Source organism: Oryctolagus cuniculus, chromosome 6 (assembly GCF_051225735.1).
Source record: "Oryctolagus cuniculus isolate XC-2025 breed Fujian yellow rabbit chromosome 6, ASM5122573v1, whole genome shotgun sequence".
NCBI classification, from domain to species: domain Eukaryota; kingdom Metazoa; phylum Chordata; class Mammalia; order Lagomorpha; family Leporidae; genus Oryctolagus; species Oryctolagus cuniculus.
Window position 1 is genome coordinate 37,530,832 of NC_142872.1, and position 21,050 is coordinate 37,551,881.

Sequence of the window (21,050 nt, forward strand, 5' to 3'; positions counted from 1 at the left end):
CAACAATGACCATGGAATGGTCCCTTGAGTCTTCTGTTCACAGGCCAGCCAACAGGAGTTTCTTTCACTGTTGCTCCAGAAACAGGCTGCAGTCCCCCCACGCCGCCCTCCGCCTCTAGTCACCCTCCTCTGGACGTAGTCCCGTACATCTGTCCCTCTGCAAAGAATGTATTCAGAATCAAACCCAGCTCTGCCCAGGTGGACTGACCCATCCAGGGGATTTATAGAAAATCTTTATATTTATGCACCACTGGTTTTCAACTTGGCAACCAGCCCAGCCTGCACAAAGTCAACCCAAATGAAATGAAGGGAAGCCTCATAACACAGCGACTTGATTCTCTCTCTTATGATTCCAGCTAAACAGAATAAACTCCCGGGGGAGAACAGCGGATCATTTCCTGAGACTATACACAGGCAAATCTCTAACAATGTGGGAGGAATGACAAGCATCTGCAAAACTTTTTTTCTGTTTAGAAGCCTAAGCAGCGACCAGAGCCTGAGGAGAAGTCTCCTAAAAGCCCTTGTGAAACAACGCAATCCCACTGCTGTGAGAGCTGCTGCTGCTTCCCTCCGCCACCAGAATGAACCCAAACGAACTCTGAGGTTAAAACAGCACAGGTTGGAGAGGAATGCCCTGGCCTAGGAATCTGGTACCCTGGGGACTTTCTTCCACTCTGACTCTGACTATCGGGAAGTCCTAGTGGGACATTTAAAACTCTGGCCCTCGGTTTCCTCACTGTGCAATGTGACTGTTGAATCAGCTCAAAGACTTCACAAAGTACAGCGATGTATCTAAAACCCCAGCCCTGCGTGTGCAGCCTGTCCTGCAGGTCCCCTGACCCCACTAATCCTCGACTCAGGGCTCCTCTTAAAAATGACTTCAATCCTGATTATAACTTTGTAGGTTAGCCTTATCCCAAGCAGAAACATTTACAAAATCACAGGTCTGATGTGTTATTGATGATGCCAGTTGTCGCTCCCCCTCTTCGTGGAGGAATGACACTAAACCCTGCCTAGGCTTCCTATCCGAGTCACGGCACCATTATGTCGCTCCCCCTCTTCGTGGAGGAACGACACAGGACCCTGCGCTGTTCTTTTGTCTGCTCGGCCCTCCCCGGGTTTGCTGCTGGTTCTTCCCGGGTTGGCTACTATCCCTTCCACCTCCGTGGAAGGGCAGTTCCCCCTGCCACATTCCCCACTTCCGCAGGGGAGCGGCACACCGCCGGCCGGCTTTCTCGGGGGCTGCACAGGTGTTCCTTCAGCTAGATGTTCCCCTTAGATGTTCCCCATAGATGTTCCTGGTGCATGCCGTCTCTCTCCTCCTTTATAGTCCTCCTCTGCCAATCCCAACTCGGCTGCCCACACGCCGAGTACGCTGCTCTCCTCCAATCAGGAGCAAGTCCTACAGTTTATTGGTTGAACTGGAGGCAGCTGTGCAGAAGCTGTTTACTTCTCTCCCAGCGCCATATTGTGGGAGAGCAGATGCATAGAATAAGTCTTAATTCCAGTAACTCAGTCCATTCCGGGCTGCTCCCCACACCAGTACCTACCAAAATAAATAATCAGGAAGTAAAACTACACGCAGTAGTTGTTCATGTACTATCTAACATCATCTTGCTTGCATACGTCACATTGGGAATTCCAAACTTGTAGTTCATGGAGGCACTTCAAGAGGCCCTTGAATTCTCTAAAGTTGTATACTATCTTGTACGTATGTGTACCTTTTTGAGAGACTGCATGAATTCCTCTGATTTTTGGGGCCACTTTGTGGTGCAGCAGGTTAAGCTGCTCCTTGTGATGTCAGCGTCACATTTCAGAGTGCCAGCTGCAGTCCTGGCTGCTCTGCTTCTAATCCAACTTCTTGTCAATGCACCTGGTAAGTCACTAGAAGATGGTCCAAATACTAGAGTCCCTACCACCCATGTGGGGAGACTTGAATGAAGTCCCTGGCTCCTGGCTTCAGCCTGGTCCAGCTCTAGATGTTGTGAAAATTTGTTCAAAGTGAACCAGTAGGGCTGGTGCTATGGTGCAGTGGGTTAAGGCCCCAGCATCCCATATGGGCTCTGGTTCAAGTCCCGGCTGCTCCACTTTTGATCCAGCTCCCTGCTAATGCATCTGCGAAGTCAGTGAAGGATGACCCAAGTCTGCACCTATGTGGGAGACCCAGAGGAAGCTCCTGGCTCCTGGCTTCAGATTGGCTCAGTTCTGGCCCTTGCAGCCATTTGGGAAATAAATCAGCAGATGGAAGACCTCTCTCTCTCTCTCTTTCTCTACCTCTCTCTGTAACTCTTTTAAATAAATGAAATAAATCTTAAAAAGAGAGTGACCCAATAGAAAGATCTCTCTTTCTCTCTCTCCTCCTCCTCATTTCTTCCCCCACCCTGTGTGTGTGTGTGTGTGTGTGGCTCTGCCTTTCAAATAAATAAACAAATCTTAAGAAAGAGTCTCCAGCCACTGCTGTGGCTCACTAGGCTAATCCTCCGCCTTGCGGCGCCGGCACCCCGGGTTCTAGTCCCAGCTGGGGTGCCGGATTCTGTCCCGGTTGCTCCACTTCCAGTCCAGCTCTCTGCTATGTCCCAGGAAGGCAGTGGAGCATGGCCCAAGTGCTTGGGCCCTGCACCCCATGGGAGACCAGGAGGAAGCACCTGGCTCCTGGCTTCAGATCGACACAGCGCGCCGGCCATAGCGGCCATTTGGGGGATGAACCAATGGAAGGAAGACCCTTCTTTCCGTCTCCCTCCCTCTCTCTATCTCTGCCTGTCAAAAGAAAGAAAGAAAGATCCTCCAAGGTCTGTCTCTTCCATTAAAAAGCTGAGAACCATGCTGGGAACTCTAAGAACCTGTAAAAGCTTTCTTGAGAAGGAACCAGCCAGAGGACTTCAGTTTCTAAACAGCCTTCCTGTGGCTCTTCCCAGTAAACTTCTTTGTGGGTCTCCTAAATGGCTAAGAATACACTGTTCAGTACTTCTAGATCGGGGACAGATAAGGTTTCCCCAAGACTGAGCCTAGGAATTGGACTCACTTTTGCTCTTTCTATGTCCCAGGCAGGGTTTTACTCAAAGTGACCTCACAAATCTTTGGCAAAAGCCCCCCGCACCAGAGCCAGCACAGCTTAAGCAGACGCATTCTGGTCCTTTCGGAGGACTCAGAGGTCCGGCTCTGCGAGGCTGATGCAGGGAGAGGAGTCCGACTTGAATTCCGCATCTCCCTGCAGCTCTGCCTTGCCTAGCAGAACTCCCTGCTGTTTCTCCAACTGCTTGTTTTGCAGCTTGCTGAATTTCCATATGGCTGACCTGAATTGTTGGTGGCTTTGCTGGTCTGGCTCTAGGAAAAGACTTAGGACTTTCCCTGACCCTGGAAGCAATTGGAGGCTACTGCTGCAAGCAGACACAAATATAAGAGATACTCAAAAACTTCTGGAAGTGCATCGATTTTTAAAGTGTTTGCACAAAATAAACTTATTTTTAATTCCGCTTTTTATGAACATTTTGACGTACTCTTGTATGAACACACCAGGCATATCAGGTAGAAGAAGCCTTCATCTTGTCCAGCAGTAAATGGTCAAGGGATTTCCCTAGAGGAAGGGTAGAATTGTTCATCCAGAGCCAAGTCTCGGGAGGTTCTCAAAGACCAGCTAGGGGATGTGCAGCACACGCTGAATGAAGGAATGATAACCACTGCTGCGGTGAGCTACGTGTGCCACACGCTGGGATGAAAAAGATTAGCAAGGAAAGCTTCAGGGGTAACATTTGAAACCTTAGAGATGGGTATGATGTTACCAGTGTGGGAGACTGTACTACTCTGGGATTAAACACAGGGGCTCTGAAGTCTAGCATCTGGCTGGGTTTCAGTTTTCACAGCCCCCCCCCCCCCCCATGTGCTAGGTGTGCCCTGTGCAAATTCCTCAACTCTCCTAAGTCTGAGAGTCCTCCAAACTAGGAAGAATGATAGTGTCCACTTCAGGGACTGTGGGTATTGCACGAAAAACCTCACAAAGTGCTTGGCACAGAGCCTCTACGTTCCTTGTCCTCTTCTTCATCACCATCATCATTGAGGGAAGTGCCCAGGCCATTCTGCGGGGAGGGACTGGGGGGGGGGCGCACCAGGAGGTAGGTAGTTGGCCCATGATTTCTACAATATCAATTCACCTGTGGGCCTTTCAGCTGAAGTCTGCAATCCTGCTAACAGGCCTGGGGGTGGGGAGCACTGTAGAGGAGCCCCACTCCCTTTCCCTCCTCAGCAGGTTCTATCTTGATGGGTTCTGTTGCATCTGTCCTTCCTTTTCTGACGACGACAGTCCTTGGCTCTGGGACACAGCCACTAGGATGCATCCTAGGAAGTCCCTGGATCTGCAGGACCTGGAAGAGAGCCTTCTCCTGGCTGCATTTCCCTTGGGGCGAGGTAAATAAGGAGGACAGCAGGGTAGTGTCAGCTTGAAAGGAGGGGTCAGGATGCGGGAGGAGCAGCGGAATTGCCAGAGGCTGTTGCTCACCTTTGGCTCCTGGATTGGGCCAGCTAGGCCCGCACATTCTGGAGCGCCTTCTTTAACGTCAGGGGTCCTGAGGGGCCCTGTTCATTCCTACAGGTTTGTTGTCACCCTCTGGCAATCAAACTTAGCTGTTTTATATGTCTTTAACTGTATTTACCACTACTTCATAGTTCATGAGTGTTTTATATCTTTTTTAAGATTTATTTTATTTATTTGAATGACAGAGTTACAGAGAGGTAGAGAGGCAGAGAGAGAGAAAGACAGAGAGTGGTCTTCCATCCTCGGGTTTACTCCCCAGATGGCCACAATGGCCGCAGCTGCACGATCCGAAGCCAGGAGCCAGGAGCTTCTTCTAGGTCTCCCATGCGGGTGCAGGGGCCCAAGGACTTGGGCCATCCTCCACTGCTTTCCCAGGCCATAGTAGAGAGCTGGATTGGAAGAGGAACAGCTGGGACTAAAACCAGCGCCCATAAGGGATGCCAGCACTTCAGGCCAGGGCTTTAATCTACTGTGCCATAGAACTGGCCCAAGTATGTTGTATATCTTGTATAAGACAGTGTCTGTCCTGAGCAGACATTCAGTGCAGTGGTTCAATGCTGCTTGGAATGTCTGCTGCTTGGAGCACCTGGGTTCAGATCCCAGCTCTGCTCCTGATGCTGGCTTCCAGCTGATGTGCACCCTGGGAGGCAGAAGGTAATGGCTTCAGTACTTGAGTCCCTACCACCCACATGGGAGACCTAAATGAGTCTGGGTTCCTGGCTTCAGCCTGACCTGGCCCCAGATGTCATGCTCATTTGGGGAGTAAATTAGTGAATGGGATATCTTTCTCATTCTCTCTCTCTCTGCATGTGCTTTCAAATAAAATAAGTAAATATTTACAAGAAAAAGACCATGCTTGCCACACAGTACAAGGCAACTTCAAAATGTTCATGGAAAGTATGTTTTATGGAAAAATGATTCAGGAATTTCAATTTTTACACCAAAATCAGCTTATCTTTTAATTCCCTTTTCCATAAACTTTTGGAAGCCCCCTTTATCTGTTAAAAGTTGGAAAAGTGCATGACTGTTCCATGGCCACAGTGCCTGGAACATATGGATGCCAGATCAGGAGAGTTTGCCTCTCTGGGTGGGGAAGAGAAATGAGGGGGGGAAGAGAAATGAGGGTGGTATGAGAAGGGAGGATTTTGTCTAGGGATACCTTCCAGAAGATGGCATTTGAACTAGACCTGAAAAGATACAGTGAAATTTCCCAAGGAAATTTCCCAAAGGAAGACTTAACCTGGAGGACTGGAAATTCAAAGAGAAATCACAGGAGGTCAAGCTTGGGAAAGCTTCCCAACATCACAGAGGGTCTTGAAGGCCATGCCAAGGCACAGGCCCTGCCTCCCCGGAGGAGAGTCAGAAATGGACTTTTACAGAGGTAGGTGATGTGACCTGACCAAAGCTTTGGAAAACCAACTCAGCAATGCCCGGCAGAGTGGATCTGACATGGGAGGGATCCAGAAGACAAAGACCCAAAAGCAGAAACATGGAAAAAGTGTAAAGAGCTTAGTGCATCATGGGATATTTATTTAGAATACTAAGCCAGGAGGGGGTAAATCAGAGGTGAAACTGAAGTGCCTGCAGGGTTGATTCAAAGAGAAATGATGCTGTTGCAGCAGGAACAGAGAGGCTAGGAGGAAGAGCAGAGGGGCTGGGGCATGACAGGAGTAGTAACGAAAGGCTATGCTTGTCGGGCCCCAGATGTGCTTGTGGGTATACGAGAGCCACAAAGCCCCACAGACTTTGTAAACAAGGACTGAAACTCCACAAGTGGATCAGGAGATGCCAAGAAATGCCGAGAGTCACTTCCACGGAAGGAGTCCACTCGGCCTTGGAATCCACTAGGTCTTTCTGAGTGGGTAAATCTTGCTTCTAATCCTGGCTCTGCCTCTTCTTACATATATGACTTTGAGAAACTCTCTTGACTGATGTAAACCTCTGTTTTGCCAATGGCAGAACACTCAATATACAACAGCTACTAACAGTAATTTATTATTTTTATTTAAGACAGAAATTGCAAATATAAATACCCCCAGAACCAGCTGGGAAGAGAAGTGAGTTAAGCTATTCCTCCACCTAATAGAAACAATGGATCTTCACCTTCAGTAAGTGACTGGCCCACGGGAGTGGGGAGTGGCCAACCAGGGTTGCCGTACACTGCAATTCTTCAAGAGAAACTGGGAATCTATACTTTGGGAGAATGAAATTACCCTTCTAAAATCTTGGCCCAATGTAAATTACAAAGCAGTAGTATGGCCTCCAACAAACACCTGGGCTAAACAAAATGTCTCAGTGAGGCTGGTGTGGCCCAGGGGCTCCCATCTGGGAATGCGATGTAAGACAGTCGTGCAGCTTAAGGCAGGGGTCCGAGGCACCCTTTCAGAAGGTGGAGCTGCCACTTGCTCCTCCCGAGACATCAGTCTCCGCCTCCCCCATGTGTGAGAAGATGGGCTTGCAGAGGATGACCTGCTGGCCTCCAGCCTGCGATTCTGAGATCCCGTGTGTTTCAGAATGCGGAGTCCGGCACTGACCGCACGAGGGAAATGGTTCACAGAGGCATCCAGCTGGGCAGGGGAACCAGGCCTAGCTTCTGTCTGCAGCAAGGGCAAGCCCGTGGTTATCCACCTGCCATGCAGAAAGACAAGACGGGCGGCAAGGCCAGCTAGAGACGCAGGGGAGCAGCCTAGCCGACCTGACTCGTTAAACCACTTCACCAAGAACTTCAGCTAAACCACACCAAGACTGTGCACGCCCGCCCACCCATCCAAGCTAGGGAGGCACAGTGGGAGAGCAGGCTTCAGTGTATCTCTTTCATCTGTTTGCTTTTCTTAAGTTTGTTCCTGTGTGAGTGGACCTTTTTAATCCCTTGTACTCAGAGGAAAGGAAATATCGGCGTAGCTCTATTTCTAGAAACCTTCACAGCACCACCCCACTCCACCCTGAACTCTTACCCCCATGTCCCCAGAGCCAGAATCTGGAGCCAGACCTCTGCATTCTGGAACCCAGAGCGGACACGTGGAGAATCCTACAGACAAGCCTCAGTGTTAATCAGAGCCACCAGCAGGCTCAGAGCAGCATGCTAAGGGATAACGAGGTATTCAGGGTCTGTTTTGCAAAACTGGGCCAGTCAGGGCATGCCCAGCAAGGAGAGATGAGCACGGCCCTCGTCCCAGCCAATGGAGGTGGGGATGCATGTGGGAAGGGCAGGGTCCTCCTTCAGCAAGGCACTCAGTTAACGTAACGTGAAAAAGTGGTTTCTTCCAGTTCTCGGGGATATGGGGCTGTGAATCCACGGTTACTTTCTCTCTCTGAGTGGATATACCCTGTGGCTCTGTGACCCTTTTTATTTTACCTTTTAAAAGATTTATTTTCTTATTTGAAGGTCAGAGTTACAGAGAGAGAAGGAGAGATACAGAGAGAAAATCTTCCTTCCAGCTGCTGGTTCATTCCCCAAATGGCCACAATAGCCAGGAGACAGGAACTTTATCTGGGTCACCCACGTAGGTGCAGGGGCCCAAGTACTTAGGCCATCTTCTGCTGCTTTTTCCAGGCCATTAGCAGGGAGAAAGATAGGAAGCAGGACACTTGGAACTTGAACAGGCACCCATATGGGATGCTGGTGTCGCAGCTGCACCACGTCGGCCCTGTGACTCATCTTAGAAAAAGAGATTTTCAACCTTTTGTAAAAGCACATTTCTTTCTTTAAAATGACATCTTGCACTAAACTCCAAATATAGAAGTTTTAGAAATATAGAATATTTGTGTGGTAAATGAGTGATTAATACATTTTTAGTTGGTTTGAAACTGTATTCTTGATGGCAGACTTTTTATTATTTTCGAAATCTCAGAAGCACCCAACAGGGCATTTTAGGACTCTCTGGAGCCTGTTGTGAGAACCACTGATGCGGCCCTCCCTTTCTGCTGGATTCCTGGGTGATGAGAAGTCACCGCCTCACCTTCCACAGAACAAGACAAAGACAACAGAAGGACATCGCAGCAAACTGGTTGATTACGTTTGAGCTAGCCTTGTAAGTTAGAAGAGCAGTACAGAAAAAAAAAAATGTCCAGAGCTCTAGTTTGGGTTCTAGAGAATGTGGGCTCTGGTCTTGGGAGACGTGGCATCCCTAGGGACCTCCTTGCATGAGGACCTGGATTGTCCAGCTGAAGCTGAGGACCTAGATTCTGGCTGCTCTCACCGGGTTGGCACAGAAGGCTGCACTATCACAAAAGCGGACGCGTACACCCAGTGTGCCACAAAATAGGCCCAGCCCCTCTACACACCCACATTTACATATTGATACTAAGTTCTTCAGGGTCATTCCGCCCAAAGCAATGGAAATGAACTGTTGGTGGTTACATGCGTTGCAGAATAATGCGGTCTCCTTTGTAAGGAGTAGCCCTGGAGCCAGCCCTAAATTTTAGTCCTGACTTGATCCATTACTGGATTGTGAACCTAAGCAAGCTACCTTCTCTTTGGCTTTCCCCATCTAGAAAATGGAGACCCCACTGTAGCCTTCCCAGGGTGATCAGGTTCCTCCGTGTTACAAGGCACAAATGGACTCCCGTAGTCTCTGGTATTACAGCTGCTCTCAGTTTCCAGTCACAACCCCGCGGAGCAATCTGGGAGCCGGTGACCAGCATCCCAGCCCCAATGCCTTTAGCATCAGGTGCACGGCAGGTGTGAGTAGGCGAGCCGTGTTGAGCAGTGGTTTTCTCAAGACAAAGAGCTGCCCTATTAAGTGTGAAGTAATAGTCTTCATATGCACCAACAAATGTGTGAACTCCAGATTTCTTGGATCAGTGGCAGCCTCACGTTTGGAGAGACTAGCAGGAGAGAGGGTCGCTAACGTGAACAGACACTCAAGCCTCATTAAAACCTGGCTATTGAGCACCAGGACACTGCTGCCAAACAAAGAGCCCAGTGCTGTCCAGAACCTGACTCTCAAGGAAAGTGGAAAATCAGATTTATTTTTGTGGTGTGAAATCTTAGAATCATTAAGAGTTGGTAAATAATTCAAGATCTTAAAAAAAAAAAAATTCTGGGGCCAGCATTGTGGTACAGTGGGTTTACACCACCACTTGCAATGTCAGCATCCCATACTGGTGACAGTTCAAATCCCACTGCTCCATTTGCTATCCAGCTCTGTGCTAATGTGCTTGAGAAAGCAGCAGAAGATGGCCCAAGTGCTAGGGTCCCTGTGACATATGTGGGAGACCTGGGTGGAGTTCCAGGCTCTTGGCTTCAGCCTGGCCCAGCCCCAGCTGTTTTGGCCCTTTGGAGAGGTTCTCTTCCCTGCTCCCCCTGCCCCAGCCCTCTGTAACTCTGCCTTTCAAATAAAAAATAAATATTAAAAAAAAAAATACTTCTGTGGGGCTGGCACTGTGGTGTAGCAGGTAAAGCCACTGCCTGTAGTGCCACCATCTCATGTGGGTGCCGGTTTGAGTCCCAGCTGCTCCACTTCTGATCCAGCTCTCGGCTATGGCCTGGGAAAGCAGTAGAAGATGGCCCAAATGCTTGGGCCCCTGCACCCACGTGGGAGAGCCAGAAGAAGCTCCTGGCTTTGGATCCTCGCAGCTCTGGCCATTGCCGCCAATTGGGGAGTGAACCAGAGGATGGAAGACCTCTCTCTCTCTCTTTCTCTCTCTGCCTCTCTTTCTCTGCCTCTCTTTCCCTGTGTAACTCTTTCAAATAAATAAATCTTTTTTTTTTAATTTCTGCAATCAACAGATTCAGCGTGTGGACAGATTTTGCAACTCCATGTGCAAATACATCTCAACAGGTGTTGGCTGCTGTGGTCAAATGCTCCTCATCTCCACCCATACACCCGCTAAAACCCAACAAGGCCTTGGAGTACACAAAACACAGGCTCCCCATCCCGCAGGCTCACCACTTTGGTATGATCCAGAGTGCTTTTCGAACTTAAAGATTCACACACACCACCTGGGAACAGAGTCGGTTTGGGTGACACGACACAGTGGGTGCCACCCACAGAGGGTCTGAACCAGCAGGTCTGGGGTGGTCCTCAGATATCTGTGCCCCTGGTCCCTCGGCTTCCCTTTGGGAAAGCGATCTGAGGTCTCGCCAGCAGCCAGTGACACGGACGGCGGAGCAAGTCCTGCCCGACGTGGATACTCTGCTGGACGGTGATCAGCTGGGCCATTTGCTGTATCTGAAGGGACACAGACTCAAGCAAGTTGATCTGCCTCCTCCAGGGAGCACAGAGACTGACTCAAGTTACTCATCTACAGTAGTGGTTTTTTTGTTTGTTTGTTTGTTTTTTTTTGTTTTTTTTTTTTGTTTTTTTTTTTTTTTTGACAGGCAGAGTGGACAGTGAGAGAGAGAGAGACAGAAAGAAAGGTCTTCCTTTGCCGTTGGTTCACCCTCCAGTGGCCGCTGCGGCCGGCGCGCTGCGGCCAGCGCACCGCGCTGATCTGATGGCAGGAGCCAGGAGCCAGGTGCTTCTCCTGGTCTCCCATGGGGTGCAGGGCCCAAGCACTTGGGCCATCCTCCACTGCACTCCCTGGCGACAGCAGAGAACTGGCCTGGAAGAGGGGCAACCGGGACAGAACCGGCGCCCCGACCGGGACTAGAACCCGGTGTGCCGGCGCCGCAAGGCGGAGGATTAGCCTAGTGAGCCACGGCGCCGGCCTACAGTAGTGTGTTTTAAGACTTCACAGAGAGGACAGGAAACCACCGCGGCTGGAGAGCCAATCTATGGAGCACCTCGTTCAGCCGCAGGGATGCGTTTCTTCTCAGTGGCTGGATTATCTCACCTGTCTGCAAGCCTCCCTGATTCTCAGTGCTCGTCTATACCTCAACTCCATCGTCCTGGTCTCTGGGAGAACAGGCCTGGTTGTATCAGTCAGCCACAAGCCAGAGCTCAGGGCTTCTAGCATGCAGAATGTTCATCCCCCACAAGCTGCTGACTAGCCCACAGCTGACAGACTGTGGGTCAAGTCCTAATTCCATACGGCATCAACTGTGGTGAGGAAGCCAAGGTATGTGTCAGGAAACTCCTAGAGAAAAGCCACAGGGTGGTAGGCTCCTTGCATAGCCCGTCTACGATGATAATGAAATAAGCAAAGGTAACGGAAATGGCCAGAGACAGAGCCTCCACAAACCCAAAGGGACAGCTGTTCCAACAGGAACTCTATGTCTGGTGAGAGACACTAGACATGGTGAACAGATTAGCCCAGAACATCAGTCTACAGGCTCTGGGTTCTTGTCACTGTTTAACCATTCTCTGGCTGTGCGACCTTGGGTAAGTAACTCAACCTCTCTGACCTTTCCAATCTTTCAACAAGATTGATTACAACAATGCCTCACAAAGGGATTGTGAGGGTTAAATCAAATACTGAGTATAAAACCTTTAGCACAGAGCCTGGCATAGAACAAAAGATAATATTTAGTTTAAAAGAAAAGACAGAAACTGCAGAGAGTTTCCCTTCTCAGAAAATGTTCTCAGAGAAGAACAGAACAACATTGCAAGAGGAAACCCAAGTTCTGGGGAAACATGACCTATTATTGTTATTCTTCCAATATGTAAAACAGATACAGGCTAAAGGTGGTGCCTGTGTGGTAGGGATGGAAGAGAATGAGCACCAGATCAATGGGATACCCGGGCACGGGCCCCCACTCTGCCATGTTTATGGCTAACCCTGTAAGCAGCTGCAGGCACTGTGTGGGGTAGGACTACTGTCCTCAGAGGGCACTGCCCACTCTGGAGCTCAGGACTCTTGTGCAGATAAAGAACGGCAGACATAAAGACTCAGCCAACTGATCCCAGGCTCTGCAAGGACTGTTTCCATTCTGTTTTGTTTTGCTTTGCCTGTAAGGTAAATTTACCTTGACTTTTACAAAAGGTAACTTTAACGATCACACTGGCCAGGATAATAAGTTGGGACCTAAGAGTGGTCCCTCAGCAGGTGGAGGAGGCTGTCACCTGGACACAGGGTTCAGCTGGCCCCGTGCCACCCATGGCTGCAAGGCAGGCCTCACCGCCCTTGGGGGTGACCGTCCTGATGACAGTACGCCTTCCCTCTGCTGTCTTCTGGTCACAGGCAGGGCTGCATTTGAACATAACCCTTTTATGCCTCCTTCTAAAATTTACATATTTAGTTATGTTCGTTTTATTTTAAAGGAAGAGAGAGAGAGAGAGAAGCAGAGCATGCAAGAGATCCTCCATGCACTGGTCTACTCCTCAACTGTCTGTGACAGCCAGGCTGAGCCGGGAGCCCAGGCCTCCACTGGGTCTCACACTGGGTGGCAGGAATTGGAGTTTTTGAAGCAGCACTGCTGCTTCACAGGGTGTGCATTAGCAGGAAGCTCTATCAGAAATGGAGCTGGGATTTGAACCCAGGAACTCTGATATGGAATGTGTGCATCCCAAATGCCATCTCGCTGGTGCACGCAACACCTACCTCTGGCTTTCTGTTTGTAACCCTGTCTCCAACAACGCAATGCAAAGTGCACTTCCATCCCTCTCGAAGCTCTTAACCTGCTTCACCTGTGGCTGGACATCCCAGGATACATGGTCCGACTCTCTCAAAGGAACATTAGCTCCACCAGCGTAGAAAACCCGTTTGCTTCATTCACCTCTAAATCCCCAGCTCTTAAAACAGAGCCTTGAACACAGCAGATTCTTGGTAAGTATTCAGGGACAAAAAAATAAATAAAAGTTCTACAACATAATGTTCTCCTTTGTTCTGGTGAACAAAACCTGAAGGTAGAGAATTAATTCACAGTTGCTGGAATCCAGAACCTGGCTGCCAAGGAGGAAAGGAACTGGAGGAACCAGCAGTCTTCCCTTACTCCTGCACATGTTCCCCGAGCGGCGCCCCATGTGGAAGACCCGGGGAGCAGTGCCCTAGCAAGGGAGGCCACGTGGGGATGCTGGGTTGCAGCAGACCCTCGCTCGTGCAGAACCTCTCGCTCTATCCACAGCCTGCATCCCGGCCTTGCGCGGGGCTCTGAAGGCCTTGGACATTTGGGAACTGTCCTGGAAGTCCCCCTCTTCCGCACCCAGGAGGCCTGTGGCTTTCAGGAACTGTCAGTTGTCTGGACATAAACAAAAGAACAAAGGCACGGGAAGGGAAGGAGTCTCAGACCCACTGGAACACAAAACTGACCTGGAATTTTAACACCCAGAGTGGGGATGCAGAAGGAGCACAAAAAAGTCCACCCTACTTCTCAGTCCCTGTTCAGGAGAATTTCTTAGAAGGTGCTCGTATCCCCCGAGCTCCACCTGCTCGTGCAGCAATCCTGGCCAGCAGGTGCACCCGGCTGCCCTGGAAGATCAGCAGGGAGACTCCAGGCAAGCTGCTTGTATCTACCTAAATATGGTCTCTTCTGCCAGCACTGTGGACCTGGGACGCTTTTACTTTACAGGCTACACGGCTGCGTGACTTGGCAGATCCCTTCCCTCCTAGGAGACTCCCTTCTCCTTCTGTTAAGAGAGCCAGGCTGCATCTGACCACATTTTGCCCTTGCCTTAAAGCCTTGCTGTCAACAGCCCCAGGGCTTCAGTGCACTTTCCTGGCTTGTTCTTCCCACCTTTCCCCTCTCCTCCCCCACCTCCTTTTCTGGCGTTGGATGAACTCTTTCCTGCTTAATGTGGAATTACACCCCCAGCACAGAGAACAGAACTGAGGGTCTGGTACAGACATCTGGGCCAAGACTGCTGGCCAGACAGTGCCTGGGTCTGGGGTTGTCATTCCTCAGTGGCACCCCAGGCCATGGGCCCAACCTTCCTCTCTTCCTCTTTGGGCACCCCTGCCTGTTTTGCCAAGTGCTCCTCCCCCACATTTGACGTTGTGACACACGAGCAGGAGAAGCTACCCAGAAGGACCCTGAGTCTTGGCGATGGGTGAGAAGGTGGGTCCGCCCAGTGTGTGACTCCGGGACTATGAGGGATGCTTGTCTGAGTAGGGTCAGCTTCCTCACCTCCAGGTGAACTTAGGAACTCTGGGTGCCCACTGCAGAGCACTTCTGTGACAATCAGATGGAAGATTTGCGGAAGCCTTTGATTTGCTGCTGGGATCCGTGGGTCCGAGGCTTCAGGTCAGTGCTTTGACCTCCTGACCCTCTGCCATGCTCTTTCTTCACCTCACCCATCCCGTTAGCCTCTCCAGCAATACAAGTGCAGTTCAGAGGACGGGCACCGGAGCCAGACGGCCAGGAGTTCCTTGCTGGCTCTCCTACTGACCAGCTGTGTGACCCTTAGGCCCAAAAACCCACTTCTCTTATCCTCCGATTCCTCATCTGGAAGTGGGGACAAAACCAAACCTACCTCAAGGGTTGCCGTGAGAATGTGTAGGGGAGACACCTAGCACAGCACCTAAGACGCGTCCATTCTTGCTGCTGTTAGAGGACCCAGTGTCGTCACGGACAGGCTCGACAGGAGCCAGCACGTAGCTAACGTGGCCCTTGGGCATCCTGAAACCAGAGGTTGTCCAGGTATGGCCCACAGACCTTGGCAGGCCTCTGGATCCTTGAAAGCGGTGCACAGCGCCAGCACTACTCTGGAGTGATAGCACTCTGCCTTTTCAACCGTGATGATGTTTACACTGATGGTGCAAGAGCAAGGGCAGTAAAACTGCACGCGCCTCAGTGTGAACCAAGACAGTGGTGTCCACCTATACGGAAGTTGTACTCTTCATGGCCTTACAGCCCCGGGAGACAAAAAGGTAGTTTCAGTTAACAAAGTCTTTTATTAAGCAGTAAATATTGGACTTTTGATTTTATCTTGAGCTCCATTTTATTTGACATAATGACTAACTGACAAGCTGTAGTTAATCAGATGTGGGAATTCAGCTGACATTTTTTCAGAAACAAAGAAGTGGACTTGTCACTTCAGCACAGTTTACTACCAAGATTCGTTGCCAATGATAAAATTCAAGTTTTCAAGTGAATTTTGGAAAACTATCTACCCCCTGAACTTGTCAGCCTTCCCCAAACACAGATTTCTTTCAAATGAAATTGATGGTGATATTAATAAACGTGATTTCTTTTGTTGTAGAATGAAATGTGTCAACATTTGGAAGATATGCATAAATATTAGTTAACTAATATTTTCTCAATGACTAATGCATGATGTTACAAAATCATTCAGAGTAAAAAAAATTTCCATTCAAAGTGTATGTTAAATCAATGGATCATGTTTAAAGAGGTAGGAAAAGTTTGATGATAAGGTTCCAGATATACAATGCAGCTAGTCTACCAGAAATTACGATTGGTCAAGCTTTTGTGTCATGTCACAGAAGAATATCCATAAGTACTTGAAAAAGTCATTAAAATATTTGCCCTTTTGCCAACTACACTTCTGAGTGAGGTGAAATTTTATCTGTATACTTTAACTAAACAGTACATTGCAACAGATTAAATGTAGAATTGGGTATAAAAGTCAACCTGTCTTCTATTAAGCCAGCTGTTGGAGATATACACAAATAATATAAAACTGTCATTTTCTCAAAGTTACTTTCCATTTTGGGAAATTTTCATAAGCACATGCTAATGATGTTAATACATGGTGGGCTTGTCTTTACTGTTCTTAAACACATTAGTAAATTGACCCTTTAAATTTTGTTGTAACTTCTCATGAGATGACTCATCTACCTAAAGGACATCTATTTGTTTCCCTTAATCATTTTTAAGAGAGTAAAGAGGCACAAGAGAAAGGTTCTTCAGAGCCACTGATGTAAAAAGCGTCTGAGAAACAAAGAGACAAAAGAGAGCGCTGCCAGGCATCGGAAAGGACGCTCGGGTATGCATTCTGTTCAGCTGCTCACACCAGCAATACTCGACCCAGGAAGCACCACCTTTAACAGGGATGCTGACAAACTGAACACTGCCCCCACGAGAGGAACTGGTGACTGAGGACTGCGAAAACTACGTTCCCCAAGAACAACAGAAGTAATTCAGTCATTTACCCAGGGGATAAACAACAATAAGATATAATGTACAGAATCCCAACAACTTCTTCAAATCTTTAAAACTTTTCCAGATAAAATTTAAACTAAAGGAACATATCAGAAGGGCTCCAATACCTATCTTTGTTACACCAAGAATTTTTTCTTCTATTTTCTCCTCCCTTGTTCTCTAATTATTCTTCCTACCTTAAAATATTATTTCTGATCTTTTCTCATTCCCTTCCCCTTTTCTCTTTCTTCTTCAACCTTTCCTTCTTTGCCTCCCTCTTTCTCTCCTCCCCTTATTTTAATTAATTTTCTCCTTTTATTACCAGCAATATATAACAATCATTTTTAAAATTTTTAAAAAGAATTTTATGTTTAAAAGGTGGGTGAAGAAGAAGGAGTAGGAATAACAGAAAGAAGAAGTAATGATAATCTGCTTTTATTCTGCCCCTATAACCTGGTGTATTTAATAAGACAAAAGTGTTGGTGGTGCTGGCTCCTACAAGTACCTCCAGTATGGAGACCAGGAGGGTGAGCCAGGCTGAGCCCTGGGTTCAGGTATCATTTACCCCAATGTCCTCAGAGGGAGAGATAGGGAGTTATAAAACAGTGAGTGTGAATTTTTTCTGAAAATTTATTTTATTTGAAAGGCAGAATTAGATAGAGACGGGGAAGGGGGGACAGGAAGAGACAGAGATACAGAGAAGTCTTCCATCCACTGGTTCACTACCCAATGGGTACAACAACCATCATGGAACCAGGCCAAAGCCAGGAGCCAGGAGCTTCATTCAGATCTCTCATGTGAGTGGAAGGGGCCCAAGCACTTGGACCAACATCTGCTGCTTTCCCAGGTGCATTAGCAAGAAGCTGGATTGGAAATGGAGCAGCTGGGACTCGAACCAGTGCCCACAGGGGATGCTAGCTTCGAAGCTGGTGGCTTTACCTGCTACACCACAACACCAGCCCCAAGAGTGTGAATGTTTAATGAGCAACAGAAGGGAATCAAGACTGGGACTTCCAGAACATCTTCCAAAGACAACTTAGACCAAAAAGATTTCTTTTCTAGGAAAGGACTTCAAGGAAATAATCTCAGAGATAGGCATGATTTTACACACAAATTAATTAAAATAGTGAGGAGTTGGCATAGCCTAAATGGCTAACAGTAAATGAAGAGTTAATTTTTGGACATTTATGTAATGCACTATTAAGCAACCAATGAAAGCAATTTATAGAGAAATCATGGCTTGAGGAAATATTTACAAGCTATGTTATAATTTTTAAAATGATCAAAATACAAAATGTTTCACAATTTATTCAATATTTTTATTGGTCTGTTAGCTGCACTACAGTAAATACTGGACATGTACTGGTGGGCGTGGTTCCTGCCCTTATGCAGCTTAAATTCAAATCAGAAATACAGCTTTTAAAGAACCAATTATATAACTAATTAGTTACATGCTATTCAGCTCCTATAACAATAAAGAAACATCATTTTTGAAAAGTTATGAGGAAATATAAAATATTAATGGCAGTGCCTTTTTGATGGTAAAATTATAGGTATTTTCCGTATACTTCATAATTTGTATTTTCCAAATTTCCTAGAACAAGAGTGTATTACTTTTAAAATAATTTCAAATTTTTAAATAAATAACTGAGGAAAAAGTTGAATTTTTTGACCCTTAACCTCTCTTTCTCTCTCTTTTCCTTTATTAAACAATGATGCCTTTTGCTTCAATGTCCTCTTGCAAAAGCAAAACAAACACGGGCCTTCAGTCTTTCTCCAAAAAGCACTGGACAGACACAACATGAGATATCAGGTATACTGCAGGGCCCAAGACTGAACAGCTCTGTTCTTACAGAACTAAAGCTTGGTGATGGGAACAGACAAACACTGCAACAGCTAAGCATGGACTCCATGTGCGTTATCTCATCTGTTCTTGACTGTAACTCTTAAGTAGATTCTGTATCAAACACATTTGATAGATAAGGAAACTGAGGCTTACTGAAGTTAGAAAATAGCAGAGCTGGAATTCAGGCCCCCAAGACCTGACTTCAAAGCCCAAGCTCTAAATAAATCACCAGGAAGGGGATGGAGCTGTCCAAAGCCCCACCAGGCAAAGGATGTAGCCCAGATTGGATATGGGAAGCCTTCCTAGAAGAAACAAACTCTACCTAAGATACAAAGAATTTAAGAAGAGGGTTCTGGGCCAGCGCCGCGGCTCACTAGGCTAATCCTCCACCTTGCAGCGCCAGCACACCAGGTTCTAGTCCCGGTCAGGGCGCCGGATTCTGTCCCGGTTGCCCCTCTTCCAGGCCAGCTCTCTGCTGTGGCCCAGGAGTGCAGTGGAGGATGGCCCAAGCACTTGGGCCCTGCACCCCATGGGAGACCAGGAGAAGCACCTGGCTCCTGCCATTGGATCGGCGCAGTGTGCCGGCCGCAGCACGCCGGCTGCGGTGGCCATTGGAGGGTGAAACAATGGCATAGGAAGACCTTTCTGTCTCTCTCTCTCTCACTGTCCATCCACTCTGCTTGTCAAAAAATAAAAAAATAAAAAATAAAAAAAAAGAGAAGAGGGTTCTGGTCAAGGGCCTGGGGATTCACTCTTGGAGCTGAATGATCACTAGGTCTGGCCTGTGAAATACCGCTAGGGTCAGAAAGAGGTAGAACCGAGGTCAAGAGTCAGCAAGGGTCTGATGGCCTTGATGGTTCTGTCAGCCTGCAACGTTCAACTTCAGCCTGCAAAATACTGGGAATCAACAACGTGGTTTAAATAGGAGAGTAGCAGAGTCCAAGATGAGGATTCCAAAATAAAGGTTATGGAGAACCTCACAACACTCTACCTGAATGCCAAGGAGGCTACAATTACCCTTCTGAGCCTATAATGATACAAATTATAATTTTAATCTTAACAATATCGGTGGACATTTGGTGATGATTCACTGTTTACATTATTCTAAAAACTCCATATACCTAATTCAATTCTCAGAACGATCCCATGACATCAATCATTATCCCCATTCTGCAGATGCAGAAGTTGAGATGTGGGGAGTTAAAATAAGTTGTCCATGAAAGTTAGTACTGGAGCCAGGGTTATTTAGGGTGTTTCCTCCTGATTTGTCCCAGGGTCAGTTTTTTTTTTTTTTTAAGTGTAGCAAAGGTGAAATAATTCTGATGTTTTTAGCACCATTCTATTCCAGAAAAGTCCTGGCATGAAAGGCGAACAAAATGGTCTGTATGTACTCTCAGTTCTTTTTCACCAAGTGGCTTAGGAGTAGACAATAGTATTCCCTGAGCCAAATGTTCTAGGACCTTCTGGCACCAATCACATCAATATGTTCTTTGAAATTCTGGTTGTCTGAAGGCTGGAGCATGGAAGAGAACTGACTATCTTAGAGGGTCATTAAAGAGCAGAAAGCAAAGTGTCCTTCTTATGAATGCTCTTCCCAATCTGATTCTGTATCTGTCCGGCTTTGTGTCGTTTACTGAGTGCCTTCATGCTCAGGATCCCGCTTAGTCTCCATAATAAGCCTAAGGTAGACAAAAGAGGAGTTGTGACCCCGGGATCTTTGCACATCCTGTTCCCTCTTCTTGGAACATTCTTTCTCCTCTCTTCTTTCTATGGTATTGCTTAGTCATCCGGCTTATCATTTCCTATGTTTTGATCTACTGGGATAAAGGCAAAGAAAGTAGAGTCTCAAACAAATATCTTTATTTGGTTCAGGAGTAAATGAGATGATAATCTATGTCTCTCCTTAGCAGGAAGAAATCTCCATATCAACCCTTCGTTGGCTGCCTGGACATACCAGAAATACTCAAGGATAAGTGAAATACAAGCTACTTAGAAGTTTATGAGCCTTGTATCAGTCAGATTTGCTCAGGGATAGATTCACTATGATTGTTATGGAACAAGAGAGCTATGACAAGAATTAGACATTATTCAATTTGACATTCCCACATTACACAACGGGAGAAACTATTGGTGACATGAAATTCTGAAAGGAGTATTTATAGTATCAGAAAGAGTCACAGTAAATCTGAATAGTCAAGAACATCCAGCCACCCCTATGGGCTCACACAGGGGAAATGCATGAGGAAGAAACACTTCTCTCTCAGAGGCTACTGCGCTGCGTGTCTACAGGTGAGGTGGGAGGCCTGGAGGTTCTGGCTGTTGAGAGGAAGTGCTGCAGAACTGGAACCAACCAGGTGTCTGTGTGCCTGTCACCCTATCTGTCAGAGAGCAGCAATGGCTACTGTTTCACTCTGCCTTCCAAATCTTACCCAAGAGCCTCCTTTTGCCCACCTCGGGCCTGGGACCATACAGGAAACGATACAAAGTTCCCAACTAAACCAAATTGACACAGCAAAATCCAGCACCTACCCATGAGTAGTGAAAGGCAAACTGAAGGAAGGGTGAAGAGATGTCAAGTCAGAGTAACTGTTGCCTCCAGCAGGCCCAGTTTTTCATCATATTCCACAGCTTTTTTTTTTAAACTTTTATTTAATAAATATAAATTTCCAAAGTACAACGTTTGGATTACAGCAGCTTCCCCCCCCACCCCGTAACCTCCCTCCCACCCCCAACCATCCCATCTCCCACTCCCTCTC

At 47.5% G+C, this 21,050-nt stretch overlaps 1 long non-coding RNA gene across 5 annotated transcripts in view; it reads right to left on the reverse strand.

The window, feature by feature from the left end:
• The window catches only part of LOC149126107 (uncharacterized), a 48,968-nt gene that overhangs the window by 23,636 nt on the left and 4,282 nt on the right, over positions 1–21,050 (reverse strand). The window contains exons 3-4 of one of the 5 annotated variants that reach the window (XR_016235364.1): positions 7,483–7,556; positions 360–7,156 (exon numbers count right to left, since the gene is read on the reverse strand). The exons of 2 other annotated variants lie outside the window; for them this stretch is intronic. This is a non-coding gene — a long non-coding RNA (uncharacterized LOC149126107). Of the gene's footprint in view, positions 1–359; positions 7,157–7,482; positions 7,557–19,607; positions 19,974–21,050 lie in introns of those variants that run through there. 2 more of the 5 variants (XR_016235363.1, XR_016235365.1) reach the window with 2 other exon arrangements.